This window comes from Euprymna scolopes, chromosome 21, assembly GCF_053919585.1.
Source record: "Euprymna scolopes isolate OS-2025 chromosome 21, ASM5391958v1, whole genome shotgun sequence".
NCBI lineage: Eukaryota > Metazoa > Mollusca > Cephalopoda > Sepiida > Sepiolidae > Euprymna > Euprymna scolopes.
Window position 1 is genome coordinate 96254138 of NC_136502.1, and position 26828 is coordinate 96280965.

Genomic DNA, 26828 nt, shown 5'->3' on the forward strand with positions numbered 1-26828 from the left:
AGAGAATTGCATCAGCAGTGAGATATCTACTGGATCAATAGAAGGACCCCACCATTTTTCCAGCGGCCTTGACAACAGATTTGATGTACGTGTTCAATTTAAGATCAGGAGTAAAGGTCATGCCCAGAATGGCAACTAGAAATAATAAAACATTTATCTTTTGACAATGTTTTTTTTTTTCACCAAAAATCATCTAAAGCTCATTACTGAGTGAAAAATATCTTTTCAACCTCTATTGTTTTTTGATATAAAAAGAACAAAGTCAAATTATTTAAACAATAAAGTTTAATAGAACAATATATTCTTTTTTTTAATGAAAGTTTAAAAAAAAAACATTTGAAAAAAATATAAATGTTTACACCTTCAAGTTTCAACATAAAATTTGGCGCATATTTAGAATTACTTATTTAAAAAAAATATTTTTTTAAACACAAAAAATCTTTATGATGTATATACTCATCATAGAATAAAGATTTCATACTCCAAAAATCATGCAAGTTTGACTAGTAACTTTTCTATTTGGCTAGTAAACAAAAATATTTAGTTGTCAAAGGTCAACGAAAGATAAATTTGTCCGTAGGGCCCCATATCAACTATGTTAAGTTAGAATAAAAAAAAACATGGATTCAAACATTGGCGTCTCAATAATTGAAAATTACACCATAAATACTGGTAATGAAAATATACAGCTCGAGTAAACATTACATTTTTGCACAATTGGCTACTAGTGTGTTTGTTTATTTTCTTATTTTTGAGATTATCGAGATCTCCACATAACCATTTAATGTCAGCCATTGATTTTTTTTTATTCTAACTTAACATAGTTGACACTAGTTTTGTATTCAACTAAAAAATAATTCTTTACAATTAAAGAAAAAGAAATTAAATTATCCTGGTAGTTAGAAGAGTAACTTATTTTGCCTTTGGTAACATTTATTTATTGTATATTTGTCTTTTTGCTTTTTTTGTTGTTGTTTTTTTTTTTTACCCCTTTGTGTGTTCTTAGCTCTTGTTAAAAATGCCCCAGCATTGCAGCATTTAAGTAATCCAGTTGATCGAAAAGGAAAATAAAAGAAAGGATGATAGCCTGTTTCTTAGAACATTAATTTTTTTTTTAATTAAAGTTTGAAGTTTGTATTTTTCGTTCCATGTGCAGCATGATTGATGTACCCCCTCTACGTAAATATCCCCGACAAGCAGCAAAATCCCACCCCTTCACAGTTGAGATCCCTAGATGTAAGAGAGTCTTCTACACCAGTAGTTTCTTCCCCAGAACCGCCGGACTTTGGAATTCCCTTCCGGGTTCCTGCTTCCCCAACTGTACTGACATGCAGAAGTTCAAGTGTAACGTGAACCAACATCTTGCTGCCCAACTCCCCACATAGTACCCCTGTAGCTTATGTCCCTGATAGTAGCCCCCTACATCAAAGTGACAATGTGCCTTGTTTGGGGTGAAATTGTAATAAAAAAAAATAAAAAAAAATGTTTAAAGTCTACAAAATGGAACGATAAAATTGTCGCCCTAGAAAAGACATGATTCCATTTCCATTTGACGAAAACTAATTTCTTTTTTTTTTTGTTGCAGACCATCTACAAGTTGACAAGTTGTGTACAAATCCCAAGAGCGATAGGCACCTTCTATCATTTCTGGAAGCAACACAATGTTCAATGAGCAGGATCGGAGAGACACCGCTGTACAACTCATGCTCTCTACCAATCCAAGTTATGACAACAGGACCATTTCCAGCACCTTCAAAATGCAAATTTGGGTGGTTCAACGTTTGAGTGCACAGCTCAACAAAGTTTCCGGACACGGTCATGGTCTTTGGTGTGGTTTCAAGTGAGAGCCACATCATGCTACTTCACATCTTTAAGTTGGCTTGAAAGTCAACACCGATGCGTACCTAAACGTGCTGAAGAATGCGGTGATCCCTGGTGCAATCAGGTGGCCGCTGGCAAACCTTAGGTGTGACAGTAGGACTCAGCGCTGGCCCACAAGTCCAAAGAAACACAGGCTTGGCTTCAGAAGGAGTGCTACGACTTTTTACCCTTTTCTCATTGGCCCTTTTCCTCCCCCGACCTGAACCCACAGGACTACTTCGTTTTGCGCTTGTGGAAAAGGTATGCTCCCAGTTTTGAACCCGTATCAAGACTGTGATTGAGACTGAAGGCGGCTACATTGAATAGTTGTCAGCTCTACTACAAAATCAAGTTATCTTAATTGATTTTTTCACTAAAAGTTTTAAAATAAAGCTGTAGTGCTGTTTCCTTTAGCGCGATAAATTTATCATTCCACTCTGTACCATTTGGTCATTTATTTCTGGAAGAATGATCTGATAGTTTTTTGAATATTGTACAGCTTCAAACAGCAAAGAATCCAGGATTGAGGTATAAACTACCAAATTCCTTCTGGCAATCAACCCAGGCAACTGACAAAGTTTTACTGTCACTTCGTGTAATATTTCAGGTTTTATTTAGAAGGAGTTGGTCATTTGTGGCAAGTTTTTTTTTTTTTTTTTCTGGAAGTGAGACCTGGCCAGAGAAAAGTGATATGTTGTGTGGAGAGAAATGATTTGAGAACGATACAGTGAATGTGTAACACAAGGCTTAGAGACAAGCTATTATTTCCTTCCTTCCCACAGTAGGAAGATGTGACACAAGGTCAGAAGGTAGGGAAAGTCAAGTCAGCACCTCGAAATGAACAACAGTCTGTTAAAAAATTAAAAATTGCTTAGGCAACCCTGTCAGAGAAAGCCTTGGTAGAGAAAGCCTTGGGTAGTAAGCAATAAACATTTACTCCCCCACCAAAAAAGAAGATGGGAAGCAACGGCATGGGAGGATGAACCACCTAGAACTGCACAGGGTCAAAGCCAGCCATATCTAACCAAAAGGAAAAAAGTCATTTCGATAATGGCATAGACTGTTGACTTTGAAAGTAAAACTGCTGCTGCGCTGTCTTAAAGGCAAGCTTAGTTTTGATAACCTCAGAAGAAGATTAAATCTTGACAGTCTAGGGAGATGTATGCAGGAAAGGAGACTTTGATGGTATGGTCACGTTAAAAGATTGGATGAAAATTCTGGGGTTAGTAGATGTAGAACAGTTAAAGTAGCAAGTTCAGTTTACAAGAGAGGGCCAAGGGAAACATTGGAAGAAATGATAAAAATGAACTTGAGAGAAAGAGGGATAACAGAGATAGGTTAGTTTGGAAATCAATTTCTTAAAGTCATCCAATGCCAGCGTATTAAAAGGTAGTTTCTCTCAGTCAGATGTTCAGTTATCTCCCTTAGCAACTTGTAGATTGATAATGCAGTAAGTATGCCTGTATTTGTTAGCTAAATGGATATTTTGACTTTTGAACAGAAGAAATGTATTGCCTACGATCAGCCATTCCAAGTGAATCTTCATCACCATTAATGATTCTATCAAATGCTTTGGCATAATGATGAAATACTGTCAGTTTTCTTTGTTCTGATTTTTTTTAACAGAAATTTGGGATGCTGTCAATTTTCAGTTTGTTTTTCTCTATAGACAATTTCTTTTGTAATTTTCTAGGCTAGCATCTTTATTTTGTTTTTAATGAACTCTTTTAACAGTGTTTATCTCTTTTTCCCCTGTGTAATTTGGGAGCTGTTAGATAATAATGATGGAAAATATTGGTGGTCAGTGGTCTGAGACACAGGTTTTTAGATGGGTCCTTTTTCTCACTTTTAGTTGGCAAGACTTAAACTGGGAAAGACAGGTTTGAGTGTTGCCCTTAAAACTGGGCGTGGTTGGTGAAGGGTGACCTGATGTAGTGAAATGATATGATACAAAGGTTGGAGAGTGGGATTAGAAATGTTACAGCTCTAGAAGAGCACTCAGGCCTGCAAAAAAAAAATGCTTGGGCAGCCCTACCGGAATTCCCTAGTATGAGCACCTCAGAGAATTCACAAAGCAACAAGTTCTGTAACTGAACTCTCTATTTTTTAAAAAGGTTCCTTCTTAAATGTTAAAATAAAAGATATTTTTATAAAAAGATGTGTTGCAAACTCATTTCATACAGCGTTTAATTCTAGCACCAAAAATCAAAGTCCAGATAATTAATTCTCAGGAGAGAATTAATGATGATAAAAACTCTTCAACTAATGATGCTGAGAACTCAAAGAGAAGATCCATCGAACAGATGTAACAGATGTAAGGGATGTGCCTACTGTTTTATCATGTCTAACACCAAGAGAGTTAGTTGCCGTGCCAGGACATAACAGCTGTTCTGATAATATACCCATGACACACCAAGTTACTCTCTCCGGTAATCAGCTTACTCATAATTGTACTTAGTTTTAAAAAGACCAAGGCTATAGACTTGTTTTTTCTTTTTTTACAAAGGAATCACCACTTATCAAGGCCTAGAGGCTGCTTGAAGATAAGGGTTAAAGAGTGTACAGTAGTCAAAGGGACAATATTGTAGTAATCGTTAAAAATGTAAATTTGGTAAATTGGATTACTTAAGGGGAATGGCGCATCAAGAACTTGTTTACATTGAACTTGAAGATGACCATATTGTAATCTTGTACTGGAAAGCAGGCAAATGAAAGAGAGTTCCACAGGCGTGCAGTTCTAAGAAAGAAGCTTTGTTCATGGAATCTATGTTTAGGTTTAGGCACAGATAAAGAATCAGAAAAATTGGAACTTTTTGGGGTATCAAAATCAGTATCGGGAAAAAAATTGTGCCTGTTTTCAGAAGCCAAAAACGATTCCTTTGTCATTTTTTTTTTTAATTTTATTTTGTTTAAAACAAAATCTTCCACTACTGGTAGTAATAATAAAATAAATAGCTATCGATTTAAACTTCCAGTAAAATGAAAATCTATAGATGACCCCCGCCTCACAAGTGTGGTTTTATTTTTGAGAAAATACATACACATTTGAGATGTATTTTTTTTACGGTAGTCAAAACAAAATAACAATTTTATATTTAAATATTTAGCGATTTATAAAGAATCGGAATCAGTAAAAATATTAAAATTGTCCCATCACTAATATATATATATATATAGCACAATCATGATGAAACACCGGTTCTCAATCACCAAAGTTAAGCAACAATGAGCTTGGCCAATACACGATGGGTGACCATTTGGGAAGGTTAGGCACTGTATGTACCGTGCCAAGTCATAGGAATTTCCAGGTTAGTGTCTGGGGTCACATTAATTTACTGGGAGAAATAGGACGATTCCAATATTTTTCCCCAATCCGATGGGTCATTCGATGTCAAATCATCCAGAAATATGGGATTTTGAAACCCATACCCCCAGATCTGATTGTAGTTTGCCCTGCAGATAGACAATATAGGAACTAAGAAATCCTGAAAATTGGAGCACATAACTCCAAGCGGTTTCTGATTTAGTCACATAATGTGGCGCCCAGGCAACAATTTTGTGATGTCATTTCTTTGAATATTTTCTGATTGAAAGATCTTATGGCTCTAAAAATTCAGGTAAGTTTTTGACCCATGGAATCCAAAAATGGCATCAGATTTTCTTAAAAATGAAGCGGTATAGAGATATTAAGAGTTTTTGGATTTTTTCACATGTGCCCCAAAATCGAATAAAAAAAAGGGTGTGGCTGGCATGGTAATGCATTACTTTTTTCATATATTGTTTTTAGACACAATAAATTGTCTTTGTACCAAAAATGGTTAAAAGTTCTTCTTTTGTTCACTCACAGTTTCTGTTGAAAGTCGGGTATATTTTCAATGATAACGAAAAATATTCCCTCCCAATATTGGATGTGATAATCAATTTAGACACGTGTTAAACTTATGTCACACCTTAATTTTGGAATAAATTTGGAAGTAATACAGATAGTAAAACAGTTAAGTTCTGGTAACAATTTCAAACGACCTAGCCGTCTTCAAGATTAGTTGATGAGGGTTAGAAACACCAAGCCAGATAAAAGTATGCTTTTTTATCAGAAGCCGTTTTATAAGAAACCAGTAATAGGATGGTAAAAATCTTAAGAAACTTCTAGTACTATCTCAAGCGAACAATTTTGATTAAGAAACTTCTTGAGAAACTTTTTAACCCTTAAAAGACTATAGGGTCATTTTGACCCAACTTTTTTAACTTTTATTTATATTTTCCTGAAAACATGATTTTTTTTTCGCTCTGATTGTCTATATAGCTTCCTGGATATTTCTAACCCATCATAAAGTGTGAAAAAATCATAAATTTACAAAATAATTTTTCTCCATGGTGTCCTTGAGAGTAACCCCTATCAAATTTTTCAGAAATTCCAAAATAATAAAAGTGACCTAAAATGATCAGAATACAAAATTTTATTTCTTTTCATGATGGGATACTTAAAACTACATGGAATCTATCTGAAAACATAAAAATGTTGATTATAGTAGCAAAACTTGACACAAAAAAAAAAAAATTGTTTTTTGCTGAAAATCAGAATTTTTCTTAAAATCACAAGATTTCTTGACCATAATTCTTGAAGTCACTGTACGTCAACAAAATACAAAACTAATTTTTGAAGATATGTGGCCTAAGAAGGTTAAGGAACACAAAGGATATAAAATTGTTTCAATTTCTTGTGTTTTGTGGGGTTTATACACATTTTTAAATTCTGGGTCAAGTTGCTACTCACCCAGTCTACCGCACTTCGGAAAAAACGCATCGTTTTGCGAACGGTCAAGAAACAGATCCTACATTACCTTATTGGCTCCCGTAAAAAAAGTGAAAAAGGTATATTTGTACCAGAGAGCCCCAAATATTCACACCTACATTGTTTACCTTACAAATATCCTTAAACCACATTTCCAGAGTACTTGACAAATTTGATTAAGAAACTAATTAAGAAACTTTTGAAACAATGCATCAAAAATTAAGAAACTTCTTGTACTAAGAGGCCAACTCATGTTTCTTATAAAAAACCATGTAAGCAAAATGTAGTGCAACGAGTTTCTAATTTTCTTTTTTACCGTTTCTTCAGAAAACTGGATTACTTATGAGGCTTACTCCATTGGTGTCAACTCAGTTTGAGGGTCACAAGAAAAATTTCCCCCACTCTATATCTGTGCCTAAATCAAAACGCGGATTCCATGAACAAAGCTTCTTTCTTAGAACTGCACGCCTGTGGAACTCTGTTCCATCTGCCTGTTTCCCCACTTGACTACAACTTGGATGTCTTCACGTCCAATGTTAACAAATTCCTAATGAACCGCCCCCTTAATTAAACACTTCATCAAATCTCCACACCAACGTAATGTACTTGCAATAACCCTTATCCCTGAGTGGCTTCCGGGCCTTGATAAGTGGTGATCACTGTGTAAAAAAAAAAAAAAAAAAGTTTGACTATAATCGGTCCAAGAGATTTGAGAATCTATCAGACTTGGAGCAAGGAATTATTGAGACATTGTTGTAGAGAGTTGGACTAAAGGAAAATGAAGGTGAATTATCAAACATTTGTTTCCATCACAAATAATATTTCCAAAATATTGTTTATGATGGAACAAAATATTGTTTGTGATGAAGCAAAGACCACAAAGAAGTGTTGTGGTGGATTTTTACAACCCAAGATGTCAAAGTTGAATGACCAATATCTTTGTAGATGGCAAAAGATCTGGAGGCAAGAGGATATAATGTAACACCAGGTCACTTTGTTGTCAGTGCACAAAGAAATATGTGAGTCTGACAGTTGATGACACAATGGATCCAGACTACGAATCTGTGAGTTCTGTGAAAACTTCACAAAAAAACCTTGAATGCGAGACTGGTATCCATGGATGTTTCCCCTGTAGTTCTGCACAGTGTTGCTTCTCATATCTTTGTTCATAGCGTCAAAAGGAAGTTAGAACAAACTGTTGAAACACTCAAAAGTGACATGTCCATGGTGATAAAGTTGGTGTTGGCAAACTGACCATGCAAAATTAATGCCCAGTGAAACAGACATCAAAGAAAAAGCAGCAGAACTGGATCGATTACATTATCTGGTGAAAGAAAAGTTAAAGAGCGCTTCAACTCCTAATAAAATCCAAATCATGACACTAGCTCCTGAATTCTGGTCTTGTGAATACAACTCCAAATTTTTCAAGGTGTTTAATTATGTTGTTCGTACTGCCAGAGAACTGATAAATAGTATTTTTGTCAAAACCTAACTCGATTTTTCCTAGAGGCAGTCGACGTGATAATACAAATGTATGAGAATGATGAATACAGCCGCCAAATACGAGGCAAAAAGGACTTTGTTAATATAGCAAAAGGTGTTCACAAACAAAAACGCTTAATAGTGTGTGATTTGTATGAACAGGATGTTGTAAGCAGTGTGTTTTAGCTGGATCTACACATTCTATTGTGATATATGTCAGAATGCAAAACTTCTTGTTAATGCCATGAAGTGGAACATCACTTACAAAGATTTGATTTCAAAGTTAGTTTGTAGTTCTTCTAACAAAGAGTGTATGATGCATCACTCTGAAAATCACTTTGGTAGAAAAGCATTGCAGAAATTTTGTATGAGGAGCTGTATGATATGAACCCTGATGACAAGTTTCATTTTAATTGATGGGACACAACCGGCCATGCGACATTAACGTATGCAGAATATAAAGATCTGTTGATTGATACCATTGATAATCTTACTACTTAAATCAAAAGAAATAAAATCTTTCTTCCAATGAGGTCCTTGTTCTGGGAGACTTTGCAAAAAACCTTTCAATTTTTAATACAAGACGAAATTGAAAGTTATCATTGGAGCAAAGAATATTACACCCTGCACCCAGTAGTGATTTACTACTGAGATTCTGATCAGCAGCAGCTAAAACACATTTCATTGTTTTATTTCAAATCACAACATCCATGACATTGCATTTGTGTATGAAACTAAGACAATGACTGTTCACTTAATCCAGACATTATTACCGGCTGTGAACAAATGATTGCTGTGAGGCTCTATATAAAAACTTCAAGAATTTCATCAATTTATACTTGCATAAGGAGGACTTTGGTATTAAAGGTGAATGAGTTTTATTCACCACCAGTTATGGAAAATCCCTTTATGATGAAATTGATGGTTCAGTAAAACGTCATGTGATTAAGCGGTCACTCGAACACCGTCTTAATAATCAAATCTTTGATTATAAAGCCATGCTTGCTATCTGCTATCTGCTTCTTTGCGATCAGTAAAGAAACCATGGAGAAGGTGAGAAAGTCGATTGAAGCAAAGTTTTTCAGTACCAGGAACCAGAGCTAGTCACCTTTTTGTACAATTGTCAACATCACAAATTGGCCATAAGTTGTCCAGTTTGGATGAACTATATATTGATATTCATGACTAACTTGCCATCAATTCTTTAGATCTCTGACATCACGCCAATCCAATATATAATCTGTATTTATAACTTTCTGGTGGGTTGGTATCGTGAATGAAATAAATGCAGAGGATAGTAATGTAACTGTCAAGTTCATGCATCCCTATGGACCACGCAGGACATACAATTGGCTGCAGATTGATGATACATGGTTTGTTCCCATCAAGAAAATTCTTTGTGTTGTATCCCAAACAACATGTATCAAAGGACATACAAAATAACTGACCAAGAATATCAAAAAAACATTTCTGTATTTCACTGGCATAAAGAACACAGCAGCATGTCAATGTTAAATGCCGACTTTGGTTGTGAAATCCACTATTTTCTGAATACCATTTCACTGCAACTGTTTTATCTTTTTACATATTTTTACATATTCAACTTTCTTTTTTAATGGACGTCTGTTTGAAGATGAAATTTATGGAATTTGGCACGAATGGCCGCTCCCCTGACAGATCGAAACTGGTTGCTTCCCATGAAGGTACTTCTCAGGGAATAGTTCAAGTTCGTTTTTGTGTATGAAATAGTATGTTCGCTCAAAGAGAGGCCTAACCTAAAACAAACAGCCCTTATCAAAATTGCCATATTTTGTATGAGAAAAAGTAACAAGCGGAGGAGTCAAAAAGGCAGAAAATCAGTGTACATAGTTTTTGAATGGTCTCAAGACTTTTTCAAGTCTTTACTTTCAACAGACAATGTGATTGAACAACAAGAACTTTTAACCATTTTTTTTATATGGAGAAAACCTTTGCGAGAACTGCTTTTATTGTAAATATCTTATACAATGTAGCCTGTTTACTTTTAGCATCTGGCTTACTCCAAAATTTATTCAAAATTAAGGTGTGACATAAGTTTAACACATGTCTAAATTGATTATCACATCCAATATTGGGAGGAAATATTTTTCATTATCATCAAAAACATACCCGACCTTCAACAGAAACTGTGAGTGAACAAAAAAAGAACTTTTAACCATTTTTGGTACAAAGACAATTTATTGTATCTAAAAACAATATATGAAAAAAGTAATGCGTTACCATGCCAGCCACACCCTTTTTTTTTTTTTTTTTTCGATTTTGGGGCTCATACGAAAAAATTAAAAAAAACTTTAATATCTCTATACGGCTTCATTTTTTTAGAAAATCTGATGCCATTTTTTGCATTCTTTGGCTCAAAAAACTTATCTGAGTGAATTTTTAGAGCCATAAGATCTTTCAATCAGAAAATATTCAAAGAAATGACATCACAAAATTGTCACCCGGGCGCCACATTATATGACTAATGGCAAAATAAAAAATGCTCTAAATCGGAAACTGCTTGAAGTGCTCAAATTTTCAGGATTCTTTAGTTCCTATATTACCTATCTGCAATGCAAACTATAGCCAAATCTATGGATACAGGTGTCAAGCCCTGGATGATTTGACACGGAATAACCCCGATACAATTACTGATTCTGTTCTAAATTTCCAATTCAGACAATTACCAATTTATATAGTGATGAGTTGTGATACAACGAAACAGAACTGTATTGGGATGACTAAATATATATATATATATATATATATATATGAGAAAGTGAAATGTAGACAAGTCATTGACGTGTAATATTATTTCATGTTTAGAAAATCAAAAACCTGATGCTTGTCCAGAATTCCTTCTATATTAAAATAAAAAGTGAAAGAAAATATGTTGTACATACCCGTGATGGAAAGAAAATATCATATTCCAAAAACCAGGTAAATTGATCAAGTAGATTTAAAGAGAATCATTTATTTTTAATTTGATGTGTACTCAATGTTCTTACGTTAAGAATGTCTTTCTAAAATCTTGCAAATTTGAATTATTTGGAGTTATCTCCCTAGTTTCCAAGATTGCGTCACTGTTTATTTAGGTACAAAATTTGGTTTTCTTATTCAAAAATAAAACTACTTGATCAATTTGCATAATTTTTGGGGTGTTATATTTTCTTTCCTTCACAGATTTTATTTATTTTTGTTTATTATACGAGCAATTCTGGACAAACGCCAGAGATATAATAACAATTGAAATATTATTTTGATTAAAACGTCATTCTCCTGAGCAATTACAGCCTTCTTTGATAGAGAAGAAGTTCTGATTATACATTGAGAGAAATTCTACAATTATAAGCAGACCCCTCATTGGCTGCTTGGCCACGCACTGTCTTTGTTTAGATCAATCACATTGGTCGAGATTTTAAATGCCGAGCGATGGGCTTGGCGGGTTTTTCAATGCCTTTTCTTTTTTCAGGCAGTTCCAGATAAACAGTCAGAGAAGGAACATGGAACTCAACTCTCTCTCTGGATCTGAGGCATTTGGCGCCTCTGCCCTTCGTCTCCTTGAGACTTTATTTTAAAGCCTAAATGATGAGGCTAAGTTATTATTATATACGTTTCTTAGAGGCTTTTAACTTCAGAATTATTGATCTATCATTAATAACTTTTCCTTCAAATGAACATTCCTTATGAACTTCTGTGATGTCGACTCTAGTTGAGAATTACATCTTTCATCAGACGGCATCATACCAACCCCCTTCAAACGGCTGTAATTAATCCGATCTTTGAACAGTGCTGAACACAAATTCCAGTTCCTGCTGAAGATAAATGGATTATTACCTTTCAAGGTGTTATGAGTTCTACTCAGAGGCAAAATTAGGCATTTCCTTTTTTTTGCAACAAAGAATTAATAAAATTTGTGCTTTGTTGCAATTGTTAATTTTTTGCCATTGTCTTGGAGCAAAAACAGGTAAGAAGAGAGAGATATCTTGCAACAGTTCTTAACTTCTTATTCTAGCCAAAGTCAGTCTTTGGCATCATCTGACAACTCAGTGGCTAATTCAAACTGATTTTTTTTTTTTTTTTTTTTTTTTTTTTTTGGTTAGAATTAGTTATGATCCGATTTGGTCTTATCCTCGTCTCTCCCAGACATTACTCTTTCGGGGAGAGGGCTGGTTAACTGATAATTTCCTGAAAGACTCCTACCATGAGAATAACTACGGATCTGTTTTGGTACCTAAACAAAATGCCCCCATCGGAGGAGAAGGGTAGTCCTCCTCAGTCACCTTGTGTCGCATCTTGGTGCAGCGAGAAGTATTAACTCCTGAGGTGACGCCCCCCCCCCCCCCGCCAAATAATGCCAATGATTCCGATCATTTTGCATCCAAAATGCTCCCCCTACCGTCTCCGTTTTTATGAGCGGGGTGGGTATATCTCCCCACTATAAACTGACCTTATATCTTACTTTGACACAGTGAGAGTCGGACAAATGGCAGTAGGTTTTTTTTTTTTAGAAAAGGAATGTAGGATAGTAAGACACAAGGTCAGTTTATAGTGGGCGGAGGGTATACCCACTCCGCTCATAAAATCGGAGACGGGGGAGGTGGTAGCATTTTGAATGCAAATGGATCGGACTCGTTGGCATTCCCCGATGGGGTCGCCTCAGAATTGAATGCTTCTCGCAGTGACTGCTGCAGTTCTCCTCAGCCACATTGTGTCGCATCTTGTTGCAACGAGAAGCATTAAATCCTGAGGAGACCCCCACTGAGGAATGCCAACGAATCTGATCACTTTACATTCAAAGTGCTCCCGCCCCCTCCCGTCTCCGTTTTTATGAGCGGGGTGGGTATAATATCCCACCCTCCACTATAAACTGACCTTGTGTCGTACTTTGACACAGTAAAAGTCGGATAAATGACCGTAGGATTTTTTTTTTTTTAGAAGGAATGCAGAAAAAAAAATGTGCCGCTTCCGGAATAAATTGTCTTTCGACCCAATAAACAGAAAGAATTGTAAACAAGCGTTATTAATACTACGACTGCATTGTTTTTAATCGGATGATTACGTTTCCTTTAAATTGGATTACAATAATTATTATTAATAAAATTATTTTCATATAATTCACAAATTTGAATAAAAAAATAAAAAAAAGCATTTAATGCAAATGCGACCGTCAGTAAGTACGTAAACAAATATATAAAAGTACATTAATTACGAAACATATATGCACTCTAAACGTTCCATAATTCAATATGCATAACAAGACAACAAAAAAATGGTCTCATTATTATTGGTTATTAAAGAAAAAAAATTGTAAACAATATACATACATACACTCACGAAATAAAAACGTTCCTTCGATAAGTTTAAATCTACAATTGCCAAAGATTCCTGAAATTCATTTCTTTATCATTCCTTTTTTTTTTTTCATATTTAAAATTATCAACATTAAAATTTAACTAAACAAATTCAGATTGTAAATGTTCTAAAAAAAAATAAATGAATAAAATAAAAATTATTTCTTTAATCGTTTTTACTATTCTTGATTAAATATTAAAATATAACTACATTCTTATATATATATATTCTAAAAATAATTATTGAACTAAAATAACGTGTCGGAATTTGGTAAATGAAGAATTTATCTTAAGGTGATGAAATGGATTCCTATTGCTAGACTCCTAAAAAAAAAAAAAAAAAAAAAAAAAAAAAAATGGGGATTCGACTGTTAGTGCTACTGTGGCCCAAAATTCAAAATAATATACACACACACACACACACACACACACACGTTTGCGGTAAATACAAATAAAATTTAAAATGATAAAATTAATTTTTAGTATGGAATTTGAATAGCAAAGAGTAAAAATAATCGGTACTTATGCAGAAAAGGTACCGTGCTGAAATAATTACGCTGTTACTTAGAAAGCTATTCTTAACATTGGGAGGGGCGGGTGTTTTGTAAGTATTCTGTACTTTCACCTAACAATTTAATAAACAAAAGATAACCGTAAAACATGTAATTAACTTGAAAATACTATTTTTTAAAAAATCTATATAAAGCATGGTGCCTTATCTGCATAAGCACCAAATAATTTTTTGAATGCCCAAAAGTTTTAATTCACGTTTATTCTTTATTTGTTTGTTTGTTTTTTAGCACGTTTGTATAAGATTGTTGATGCGTCAGATATAACAATAACAAATACGAGGGATTGTGTAGAAGACATCTGACAGGTAACGATATGTAAAATATCTAAAATAACTTTAATGCATGTATTATTATTATAAAACTCTATATGAAATGGTATTGAGATTTCTATATGTGCAAGATTAACCGTCTTGAGTCGGTTGCGTACCGAGAAGTTAATTTTTCATGTTACTGACATATCAACCAGCTGTCAAAAATGTCCATTTATTTTAAGCTGTCAAAAGTTTGTAAGACGATGTATTCGCAATATGACGCAAGGTAAAAACATGTACACCTTATTATTATTCGGGGTATATGGTAAAAATACGGTGGTCCCTCAATTTATGACCATGTAAATTATAGCAATTCTATTGCCCTTTTTTATTGTGGATCTGTTTTGTTTATTTGTTTTAACTCGTTAATAAATTGCATGGGACTCTGATGAGGAAGTAGACATCAGATATCTGAATGAACTAGCAACAGGAAAGAAAATATCACAGAACTGCGCTTTTTCTAGGGTCGGGTAGATCGGTGGAAGAATTTGTATACCGATAATTGCCATAAAGTCGGGGTCCAGATCCTAACCGGTATTTAAAGAAAAAAAAAAGAAAAGAAAGATAATCATTCAACCAAATGTTAAATAAAAACCGTTTAAAATATTTATTTTAAACGGTTTATCATTTTCCCGCAAAAAAATATTACATAGAGTCTTAACTTTGTTGATATATTAAAAATAAAAAATGCCTATTTTAAAGGGATAATTATTTTATTTAAATTAAAATATATTAGCTTGGACCTATTTGTGGAGTTTTAATGAATTAAAAAAAAATTTAAACAAAATAACAAACAGATTATTCAGTTTATACTTTTATGTTTAAAAAAAAAAAAAAAAAAAAGGTGGGGGGAAAACACACGAATTAAAATATTTACAATAAATATTTATATTATAACGATAAAGAACCCCTAAAAACAAAAAAAAAAAAACGATCCAAAATCTACAAATAAAAATTCAAATGTTAGAAATGTTAAGTAAAATTAAATATCTATATGGACTAATGCTAAATCAGTTTTAATTACTTTTGAAAAAAAGGAAAGAAAAAAAAAACGCGCACAGCTGACAGTTTAAAAAAAAAAACACGCACTTTTTTCCTTTTACAAACAAATCAATTACATGTATCGACTGAATACTCATTATATAGACTTTCTTTAAGAGTAAATGTTTACTTCAAAAAAAAAAAAGTATACACGTCCACAAAGAAACCTTTTCTTTTTTTTTTAACTTGGATAACAAACACTCAGCAATATCTACATGACAAGTTTAAAATCAACGATGGAAAAAAAAAAACAATAAATGTGATTACTTCACATTTTTAATTTACCTGTTTTCTTAGGGGGGAAAAAAAACCAAAACATTTCGTCATATTTTTTTCCTCGTCGGTTAAGATTGTATTTTAGGGGGACCCCATTCCATCTTTTTTTTTTTTTTTTTTTTTTTTTAGCTAATGAGTAAAGGGGGGGGAATATATATTTGACTAGTGGACCTACTCTAAAATTTTTCTTACCCCCATTTTTTTTTTCTTTTTATGGCCAGTTTTTATTTTTGTTTTTGTTTTTGTTTCTTTAACTTTTTCCTCCCATCTTCGCTAACACGCAGTGCTCGCGGGACTCGTTTTTTCCTTAAAATAAGGTGTTAAATAATCCGATTAGATGGGAAGGGTTGTTTTCAAAACCATTTGAAAATCTCCCAACGCGTTTTTGTAAATTGCGAAAGTGTCCACCACTGGATTTGGTGCGGCCCGCTTGAAGCTTTCCACTGGTTTTCGCCTCGGGCTTTTCTTTCGAGGGGACACTGAAAAGGGTTACACCGGCGCCATTGTTTGTCATTTTTTTATCCATCTTTCCTATTTTTAAACTCACCGAAAAGAAATAATTATGACTTAATTTATGTTTCGTTTCATTACAAACATCTTAGATTATCAAAAAAAGTATTTATTTCTATATTTTTACCATAATATATCAAATATCTATTTATAACTGACCATTAAACAATCAATCTACCCGGCGTTACTCGGGAATCTACTAACTTGCCTCTCCATGAGAACAGAGTTTAACGGATGAAAATCCAGCTCCCCAAAAAGGGTATCCATCTGGATTGAGGTAAAAATTGCCTCAGTCTAGAAGGATTTCTCGTTCTCTAACCGAGCATAGGACAAATGAAGTGTAGAATAAGAACAGATACTACACTTTGAATTATTTATTTGCAAAAAATATAGTTGTTAGATTTTGAACAAATTAGGTACAAGGCCATTCAAAAGTGTGAGGAAGTGGGGTTGGTGGTGGTTAATTGTCCATATATTTCTGCTATAACATATTTGACTATCCTAGTTTCAACTAGAATTATTACAGTAACCAAAATACCATATTTACTCTTGAAGTAATTCTACTTAAAATAACCCGAAGTGTTGAGAAATTAAAGTTTTATTCATAAATATACATTACATTTTAAAATATTTATTTTCATAAAATATAAAAATACATAATTAACAAATTAGACACAAGTTTATTCAAAACTGTGGAGATAATGGGTGTTGTGGGTCATCTGTGGTCTCAAATACTTAAAATTGTCGATCTTACTCTTAACTATTAGGTTGGTGCAAAAACAATATCGTTTTCTCACATGTTACTTTTATATATGACTAACCTAAATTAATTCATTGATATTTAGACTCATTACCGTGCGGTCCCGATTTCGAATCTTGCTATATTCACTCACTCTGATGAGTCGTAGACGCCGAAACACTTGTCAGTGGATAATTACATTTTAAAATAATATATATACCGCTCCCCATGTGGGGGTACCAAATTGGTTAAAGGGAAAATTATTCCCAACTCGCATTTAGGTAAAAATGCACTTTCATAAATAATTGAATTCATTCAAAACATATCGCTAAAACCAAAACAAACAACATCTAAGTAAATCGCGATATATCCAGACAGTTGGCGAGATGGGTCAGGGGTAAGGGGTTTAGGCTTATTACCGTGGGGTTCCGATTTGGAATCTCGCTATATTCAGCCACTCTGATGGGTCATAGACGATGAAACACATGTCAGTGGATGATTAAATTTTAAAAATAATATATATAGCCATGTTATATATCATTTTAAAGTGCATTTTTTGCTCTATCGAATTGTATTATTCATTACCGTTCTCTTCATTCATTTTTTGCAAGCTTTTCAACAGCATGAACAAAATTCAAATCCGCAAGATTTTCTCCTTCCAGTTCAAACTAGGCCGAAAAGGTGCCGAGACAGCTCATGATATCAATCGTGCATTTGGCCCAGGAATCACTAACGAATATATGGCACAATGGTGGTTCAAGAAATTTTGCAATGCTGACAAGAGTCTCGAAGATGAAGACGGTCGTAGCCGGCCGACTGCGATTAATAACAAACATTTGAAAGCCTTAATTGAAGTCGAGAAGTTGCTGTTGAACTCAAAGTCAACCACTCAGCAGTCGTTCACCATTTAAAGCAAATACGGAAGTCAAAAAAGTTGGATAAATGGGTGCCGCATGAATTGAACGATAATTAAAAAAATCGTCGTTTTGAGGTGTCTACTATACTCTTTCTGCACAGTAAAAATGGCCCATTTCTCGGGTGGATTGTGACGTGTGATGAAAAGTGGAACAACTGGCGATGTTTGGTACAGTGGTTGGATGCCGGAGAAGCTCCACAACATTTCTCAAAGCCGAAATTACACCAAAAAAAGGTTAGGGGTGACTGTTTGGTGGTTTGCGGCCGGTCTCATCCATCACATATTCTTGAATCCGGGCGAAATGATTACAGTGGAAAAGTATGGCACACAAATTGACAAAATGCACCAGAAACTCCAACATATGTGCCCGAGATTGGTCAATATGAAGAGACCAATTTTTCTTCATGACAACGCTCACCCGCATGTTGTTCAACTGACCCTGCAGAAGCTGAACAAATTGGGCTACAAGACTTTGCCTCATCCGCCATATTCACTGGATCTCTCGCCCACCGATTATCACTTTTTCAAGCATCTCGACAACTTCCTGTGTGAAAAATACTTTAAAAGCCGAGATGATGCCGAATCGGCCTTCAATGACTTCATCACTGGATTTCTATGCCAATGGGATAAATAAACTTGTTTCTTGTTGGCAAAAATGTGTCGATTCTAATGGTTCTTATTTCGATTAATAAAGTTTATTATGAAACAAGTTATGATCTTTTGAAGTTGAACATCAAAAAACGACATTATTTTTGCACCAACCTAATAGAAATATCTCAGTTACCACAATACCACATTTACTCCAGGGGCTGTCCTACTTAAAATAAACCAAAGTTTGAAAACAGACACTACACTTTGATCTTAGCCAAAAATCCAAGTTTTTACTTTTATTTTTGTAAAATTTATTGGCACTTATGCATTACGGTTATTGTAAACAAATTTTTTTTTCATTTTTGAAGACCTCTTTTAAGGGGGGGGAGACAATTATCGAATGTCCTTTTCAAAAATGTCAGTTTCGCATAACTTTTTGTTAAAAATGAAACAAATACACTGAAGCAATACGATAATACAAATAAAAACATTAATAATCTATACATTTATTGAATAAAGATTTTTTTTAATTTAATTCTGAAAGTGTGTTTATTTATTACGGAAGTTCAAATTTTGTAAAAAGTTTGTTACCTCTCAAAAAAAAAAAAAAAAAAAAAATTGCACACTTTCCAATAATGACTGTCCAAAACTATTAATTTTAAGTCATAAATTTTACTATGACAACTTTAATTTATTTCATAATTTTCTTAATTTTATTTTAACTCAATAAATGTTCAAATAATCAAGATTTTATTTTGTGTTATTGTATTACTGTAGTGTGTTTTTTGTTTTTATGCAAGTTATACAAAACTTTAACATTTTTGGATAGGGTCTTCTTGATTTGTCTTCCCCTATAAGGCGTTCTTCAAAAATGAAAACAAAAAATGTCCCAAATAACACAAATGCACAAGTAACAAATTTATGGCTGCTTGTCGATAGGCATATAGGCAAACAACACAAGTCACAGTCATGAACTATTAAATATAGTGAAAGCTTATCACTCAATAAGTCCTGAGCCAAGTTAATAGAACTAATAACTTTTTGGCAACATTCGACTTTATTCATCAACATCGTCTCCTTCTCAGATGATACAACGGTTCCAATGCTTTTCTAACAATTTGATGCCTTTTTTGGTAAATGAGTTGTCTTTGCTTTAAAAATATGCCTCAATTTCTATCAGCACTTCCTAATTAGAGCTAAATCTCTTTCTGTTAAGCATTCTTTTGGGGTTTGCAAGCAGTCAGTAGTAGCTGGGGCTAGATCTAGAAAATGCAGTAGTTGCAGAAGCAATTCAAAGGGCAATTTATAGTTTTGCAATCGACATAACTTGATGCAAAAGGCTGACTTTGGTGTTGTGGGAGGTCATGTTGGTGATGTTCTCGATGTATGACCAAACAAAGTAGTATGGCGGGTTCAGGTTGGAGGAGGAAGGGGGTCCAGTGAGAGAAGGGTACAAAGTCGTAGCACTCTTTTTAAAGCCAAGCCCGAATCTCTTTGGACTTGTGGGCCGGTGCCCAGTCCTGCTGCCACACCCAGGATCTGTCAGCAGACACCTGATTGTACCACACTTTTTGGTACATCCAGGTACACTTTCGTGTTGACTTTCAAGCTGACTTCAAAGATGTGAGGCAGCATGATGTGGCCCTCACTTGAAACCGCACCAAAGACCATAACTGTGGTCGGAAACTTTGTTTTCCTCACCCTAGGCATGTCCCTGTTTTTCGTGGCAATCCAGTGATCCATTTTGAGAGCGCTGTTGTCATAACTTGTTCCAGTAGTGAGCACATTGTACAGTGGTGCACCTCCAATCTCGCTCGTTGAACATTGTGTCACTTTCAGGCATGATACAAGGCTGCTATCGCTCTTGGGATTTGTACACAACTGGTCAACTAGTAGATGGTCTGCGACAAAAATAGAAAACCGGTTTTTATCGAACGGAAATGCAATCATGTCGTCTTTTCTTGGATGACAATTTTATCGTTCCACCTGGTATTCTCTGAGCAATGTTTCTGATGGGGGATGAAGAATTGCTGTTTCCTGGGTCAGAATTTATTCATATAACACTTAGCATTGACTAGTTTTTGACCTTAAAGTAGATTTTTTCTTTTGCTTTTTTTTCTTTTTTAGCTCCTTACATCAAGTGGTTTCATGCGTTGTCTGGAGCGATTTTTATAAAAAATCAAGTGTTGTCAGAGCTTAAGGATTGTCCTTGTGCATTGTTTAATCCACTTCCTGTGAGACTTATCAGACAAACATCATCTACACATTTTCATAAAAAAATCAAGTGTTGTCAGAGCTTGAGGATTGTCCTTGTGCATTGTTTAATCCACTTCCTGTGAGACTTATCAGACAAACATCATCTACACATTTCGATACATATATGAAATAAATGGTTCCGTGTGAAATTCTGTACAGATTCACAAGTTCGACAGAAAGATTCCTGAGTTCAACTTAAAGAAGGTTGGAGGTTACACTGATTTTTTTTTGAGATGAGGATTATTTGTATTATTTGGATTCTTCAGTCTACTGCTCTCATCTTGAGTGTTATTTGCACAACACGTCGATGAAAGTACATCTTTTAAACTCCTCGGCCTAACGTTCACAGGAAACATAAGTTGGAAAAATTACATTGAGAGCATTGCCAGGACCGCTGCAAAAAAAAGGTAGGTTCTCTCTACCGTGCTAGAAAGCTACTAACGCCCGAAAGTATCCTGTACCTCTATAAGGCCACCATTCGCTCATGTATGGAGTATTGTTGTCATATTTGGGCTGGTGCATCTGCTACTAGTCTCTCACTCCTAGACAAGGTTCAAAAGAGAGTCGCCAACCTGATAGGTCCTGAACTGTCATCTAAGCTTCAGCCTCTGTCCCATCGACAAAATGTAGCATCCCTCTGCCTGTTCTACAAGTACTTTAACGGTGAATGCTCTGACGAACTGCAAGCACTTGTACCCCTTCGACGTAAATACCCCGACAAACAGCAAGACCCTACCCCTTTACAGTTGAGACCCCTAGATGTAAGAGAACCTTCTACTCCAGTAGTTTCTTCTGCAGAACCGCTAGACTTTGGAATTCTCTTCCGGGTTCCTGCTTCCCCAACTGTACTGACACACAGAAGTTCAAGTGTAACGTGAACCGACATCTTGCTGCCCAACTCCCCACATAGTACCCCTGTAGCTTATGTCCCTGATAGTAGCTCCCAAAGTGGCAATATGCCTTGTTTGGGGTGAAAATGTAATAAAAAATTTTTTTTTAACTATATACTCAATGAATTTTTGATCTACAGACTTGAAGTTTGGTATATAGGATATTCAGACATGTGGAAAACTTTTTAATCCGTTTTCATCCGGAGAAAAGGGCTACTAAGGAGTTAAAATTGAAAAATTGGTATGTGAGAGTGATCGTTTTTTTATTTGTTTTCTAACTGTTTTACGAATGTGCATGCGTGATTAGATCACATTACGGGTTACTTGTTAGGAATAAGTAGGTTTGAAAACGCATTTTAAAGTTTGTGTCACACTGGTCTAATGATTATCATGCTTAACTCACTGTTTTTAGGTTTTGGTTTCGATCTCAGCTTGAGTATTTTTCCTTTTTTTTTTTTTTTTTTTTTTTTTTTTTTTTTTACTTAAAAGAAAAAAAGCATACTTGCATACACATTTCATTTTCTGTATTAATTAAAATATATAATATTTATGCATATTTTAAAACTTGGCAACGCCGGGCAACCTGCTAGTATGTAATAAAATTGTATTTCTGTCTGTTCGCAATTTAATTAATATGTACAAAAGGTACACAGTTTCTACTCCAGCATGATTTCTATATATACTATTTATTCAAAAGAAATTTACATTCAATGAATAACCTCATTTGCATTTTTAACCACTTATCAAGGCCCAGAAACCACTCGAGGATAAGGGTTAAGAGTGTACAGTAGTCAATTGGACAATATAGTAATCATTATTAATGGAAATTTGGTAAATTTTTTAACTTAAGTGGAACGACTCATCAAGAACTTGTTTACGTTGGACTTGAAGACAACCATATTGTAGTCAGCTGGAAAGCAGGAAAACGGAAGACAATTTCACAGGCGTGCAGTTCTAAGAAAGAAGCTTTGTTCATGGAATCTATGTTTAGGTTTAGGCACAGATAAAGAGTGGGGGAAATTATTCATAGTGTTATTAGATAATATTACATTAAAGAAAATCTATTTTAATAATTAGCTCGATGTTATTAAATGTTTGTGTAGAATCGTTTTAGTTGTTCTATTTATAAATATTATTGAAAGTTGATTTATTTAATTCATTTTTAATTTAATTTATATTCAATCTAATTTATTTTACGTTATTAATAGTCAACAAAAGTTGCGTTTAAAACCGGAAGTAAGCTTATTTATTTGAGCTATGAGAGTTATTTCCCCTTTAAGCTATTAGAGTTACTTTATGTTTGATTTTCATAGACCAAGATATTTTTTATGCTTCATTAAAGCCAACATGTGGTCACTTTTCATATCAAGTTAGGATATACAGTGTATCTTAAATAGTATGTGACTAAAACCTTCGTCGGGTAATATGTTTTGATTTGTCAATGCCAGGTATTATACGGCTAGTTACATTTATATTTTTGAATGTTGGTACAGTGGAGAAACAGAAAGCAGGAAGGAAATTCCAAAGAGAATCAGTCTGAGAAAAGAAGAACGTTTTTATGGTATCTAGAGACTACTTCAGCGGAGGATGGACACTTTTTGCTAATTAGTTGAGTCGGCAATATGCAGCTTAGATTTAGAAATTCTTTGAATACAGCACAAAGTTATCATGATCTAGGTCACTCTCTTCCAATATTTTGGTGCTTTCCAGTCATCCATGGTGTCCAGCTACCAAACCCACCAATAATAAGCAGAAAGAGCTATCCATTGTACTGAAAGAAATAGGAAACAATTATCAAATTTATCCAGCCCATATACAGTTATGGAGAAATCTGACAAGTTTGTGAATAAATAAATTGACAGAAACTACAAGTTTATATAAATACCAACGTATCGAGCTGCTACTTAACAAACAAAGTAATAGCCAGGATCACCAGAGAGTTTGGAGGCTTAAGTTGGACAACAGTGATGAAATGTTGGTTATAATCCTGTTTCTACTAGCCACTACTTCCACATCTCTATTGCAATTCTCCAATTAACAAGTCAACGTATTCAAAGAGCACTGAGGTGCAGCTAAGATTTCTCAATCTTTGAATACGACATGAATCACCACTTGTTTATAAGATTCCAGTACTTTCCACTTGTCCAGGGTGTCCATCTCTTAAACCCATGAATAGTACATAGTTAAAACGGTTATCCATTGTGATTTACCATTATTAAAAATTTGAAATAGTTCTGAAATGAAAGAATATCAAAAATAAAAATGATTTCAAACAGCATTTTTTAAAAATGGAAATGTTGCGCACATTATTGTATATTATTGAAATACTTCACAGTTTAAATGTATTTAATTTTCATAACATTGCGAGACTTTGTGTGGACTATATGCTAGTCAACTGTTGTGCTTCTGAGTTTTTGCGATAAAGATTGATAATTTGTATTATTGGGACTACTGTTCTCATCTTTAGAATTGCACAACATTTCGGCTGATGGAGCTTGACAGATTCCTGAGTTTGACAGAAAGATTTCCGAGTTTGACAAAATAGATCTAAAAAAGCTCAGAGGTTATATCTGCCAAAAGTTGTGCAAATGACACGCCAGGTGAGAACATTAATCTGAATGATACGAAATAGCCACCTGCTATTCTGCATGTTATACAATTTGTCCGAAGAAGAACCAGAGCATTTCCAATTCAACACTTTGACCTTGACAAGAAGATCTTTTTTGCTTTTGAAGGTGATTATCTTGCATCTTGGTTGTTAGTAACTGACCCATGAAACTTTTGTGTGAGGAGTAATGAAAGTCTTCATTCTCTTTCTCGTCTGTATTGCCTCATCTGGATCTTGCCACACTTTTTTTTGCAGCTTCTCTATGAATTTCATTGTGCAGACACAGTCAGAACACCTACAATCCTGCTCCTACTAGCCACTGTTTCCACATCTCCATTGCAATTCTCCAGTTAACAATTCAAGATATTCAAGGAGCACTGAGCTGCAGCTAAGATTTCTGAATCTTTGAATCCAGCATGAATCGTCATGTTGCAGGCCAATTGCTTACAAAATACCAGTACTTTCCAGTGGTTCAGGATGTTCAGCTCTCAAACCCATGAATAGCACACACAAACACACAAAAAAAAACAAAAAACGGCTATCTGTTGTGATTTACAATTATTAAAAACTTGAAATAGTTTTGAAATGAAAGAATATCAAAAATAAAAATGATTTCAAACAGGCTTTTTTTTAAAATGGAAATGTTAGACAATGAAGGATACTTAATCGAGTACATATTAAGTGATTTTGAAATCAGATCAGACGAGAGTCAGGGGGCTTTTATGGAGTCATTGTTTTACATGTGAATGTACATGCGAATGAAGACCACTTGTGAATTTCATACTCCCATGAAACTTCCTCCTTTGGAGGAAGCCAGTTAAACCTGTCTAGCGTGAGTGCCACTTTGATAACAGTATGGGAAGACTAGCTAAAAGATAATGACATCATATGAGGTAAAATAGGCACGAAAGAGCAAGGACTCAGAATTACAAACTCAATTTAATAAGAATTGATGATAAAGCAAAATGGTTCTTTTTCGCTATTGTAATGAAATTTGACACCAAAAAAATTGAGTTTCCATTAAAAAAAACAATAATTAACATTTTTTTGTCAATTTCAACGATAAGCAATGTTATCTACCTAATTGTCATGTCCCAGTTAAATATTTCTTGAATATTACAGAAAACACATTTTTTCATGATTCCACGGAAAAAATGATTTTGGCCATGTTTGTTTTTTCACAAATGATATGTGACGTGAAAACAAAGAAGAACCAATTATCTAAACTAAAATTGATAATTTATTTGAAAACTATTTGATCTAATAGTTAATTTTCTATCTTATCATTTTTCGTGATTTTTGGATATGTTCATGACTGTGACATGACAATTTAGTAAATACCATTGGTTTCACTTGAAATTCAAGATTTCAATTTTTGAATTTTGATAAAATAATGAAGAAGAACCAACAAAGTAAGAGATAATGCGCCAAATCTGCAGTCCGAACCGTTTATTTTCTTGCTGCTAGCAAAAATGTAGGAAACATCAGAAGCTTAAATAAAAATCTTACCACACTTCCCCCCGCCCCCACTCACATTATTCGAACTACTATTCTCATCTTGAATGTTATTCTCACAATGTTTCGGCTGATGGACATTGGCAAAATATATCTTGGTGTTAGCATAAAACCGTTTCATCTTTTGTTTAGATTTTCTATTTCAGAATCTATATACAGGGTATTTGAGACGAATTTGACACTTTCTAGAAACGAAAGACAAAAAGAGTCATATCCTGGCCAATAATTAATGGATTTGTAAAATTCAAAGTGCATTTCATGGCCAAATACAACTTTCTCGAGGACACCACCCTGTTGTGCTTCTGAATTTTTGAAATTGGGATTGGTAATTGTTGTGGTGTGTCCACTCTATGGATAATAACGGACTCTTCCACATTAGAAAGACCGGGAGAATATGTCTTGGTGTTAGCAGTTGTGCTCGAGTTTTGCATTCATGGCAATCGGACTGGCATTATACTCACCCTTTTCATTTGTTGTATTTGCTTTTCTGTTCAATATATTTTGTTTCTACAAATTACCGGGTTGTATCGTTCTTCCGAACACTTATGCGACCACAATAATAATTGGGATTATTTGGATTATTAGCAATATTATTCTTATCTCGAGTGTTATTCTCACAATGTTTCGGACGATGGGCATTGGCAGATTCCCGAGTTTGACAGAAAGATTCCCGAGTTTGACAGGATATACTTAAAAAAGTTGGAGGTTACAATCCTCATCTAAAAAATTCACAAACGAAAGATGCATCCTTCTACGCATCCATAATTTTTGTTCTGCATGTTGTGAAATTAGTCCTGGGCATTTCCGACTTGACACTTTAGCCCTGTTGAGGAGTTTCTTTGCTTCCATAAAGCGAATCTCTTTAGCTTTGGCAGTGAGTAGCTGACCCTTCCAACTTTTGTATGAGGAACAGTGAACATCCTTGTTCAATCCCATTGTCTTAGTCAGCACTATCTTACCCATCTGCGTTGCTTGGATCTTGCATTACTTTTTGCAGCTTTTCTATTTTGTTGAGCACCTGCTTCGATCCTTTCTCTTAGCCAATGCTCCCACATCGCCATTGTAATTTTCACAGCCTTCAAGAAGCACTGAGCTGC

General features: G+C 34.5%; 1 protein-coding gene across 1 annotated transcript in view; it reads right to left on the reverse strand.

Annotated features, from left to right (window-relative positions):
- Positions 1-16373, reverse strand: part of LOC145242612 (uncharacterized) — a 43573-nt gene extending 27200 nt beyond the window's left edge. The window contains exon 1 of the mRNA XM_080105725.1: positions 15716-16373. The gene's annotated coding sequence lies outside the window, so the exon portion shown is untranslated. The remainder of the gene's footprint in view (positions 1-15715) is intronic.
- Between the last annotated feature and the right edge of the window lie 10455 nt (positions 16374-26828).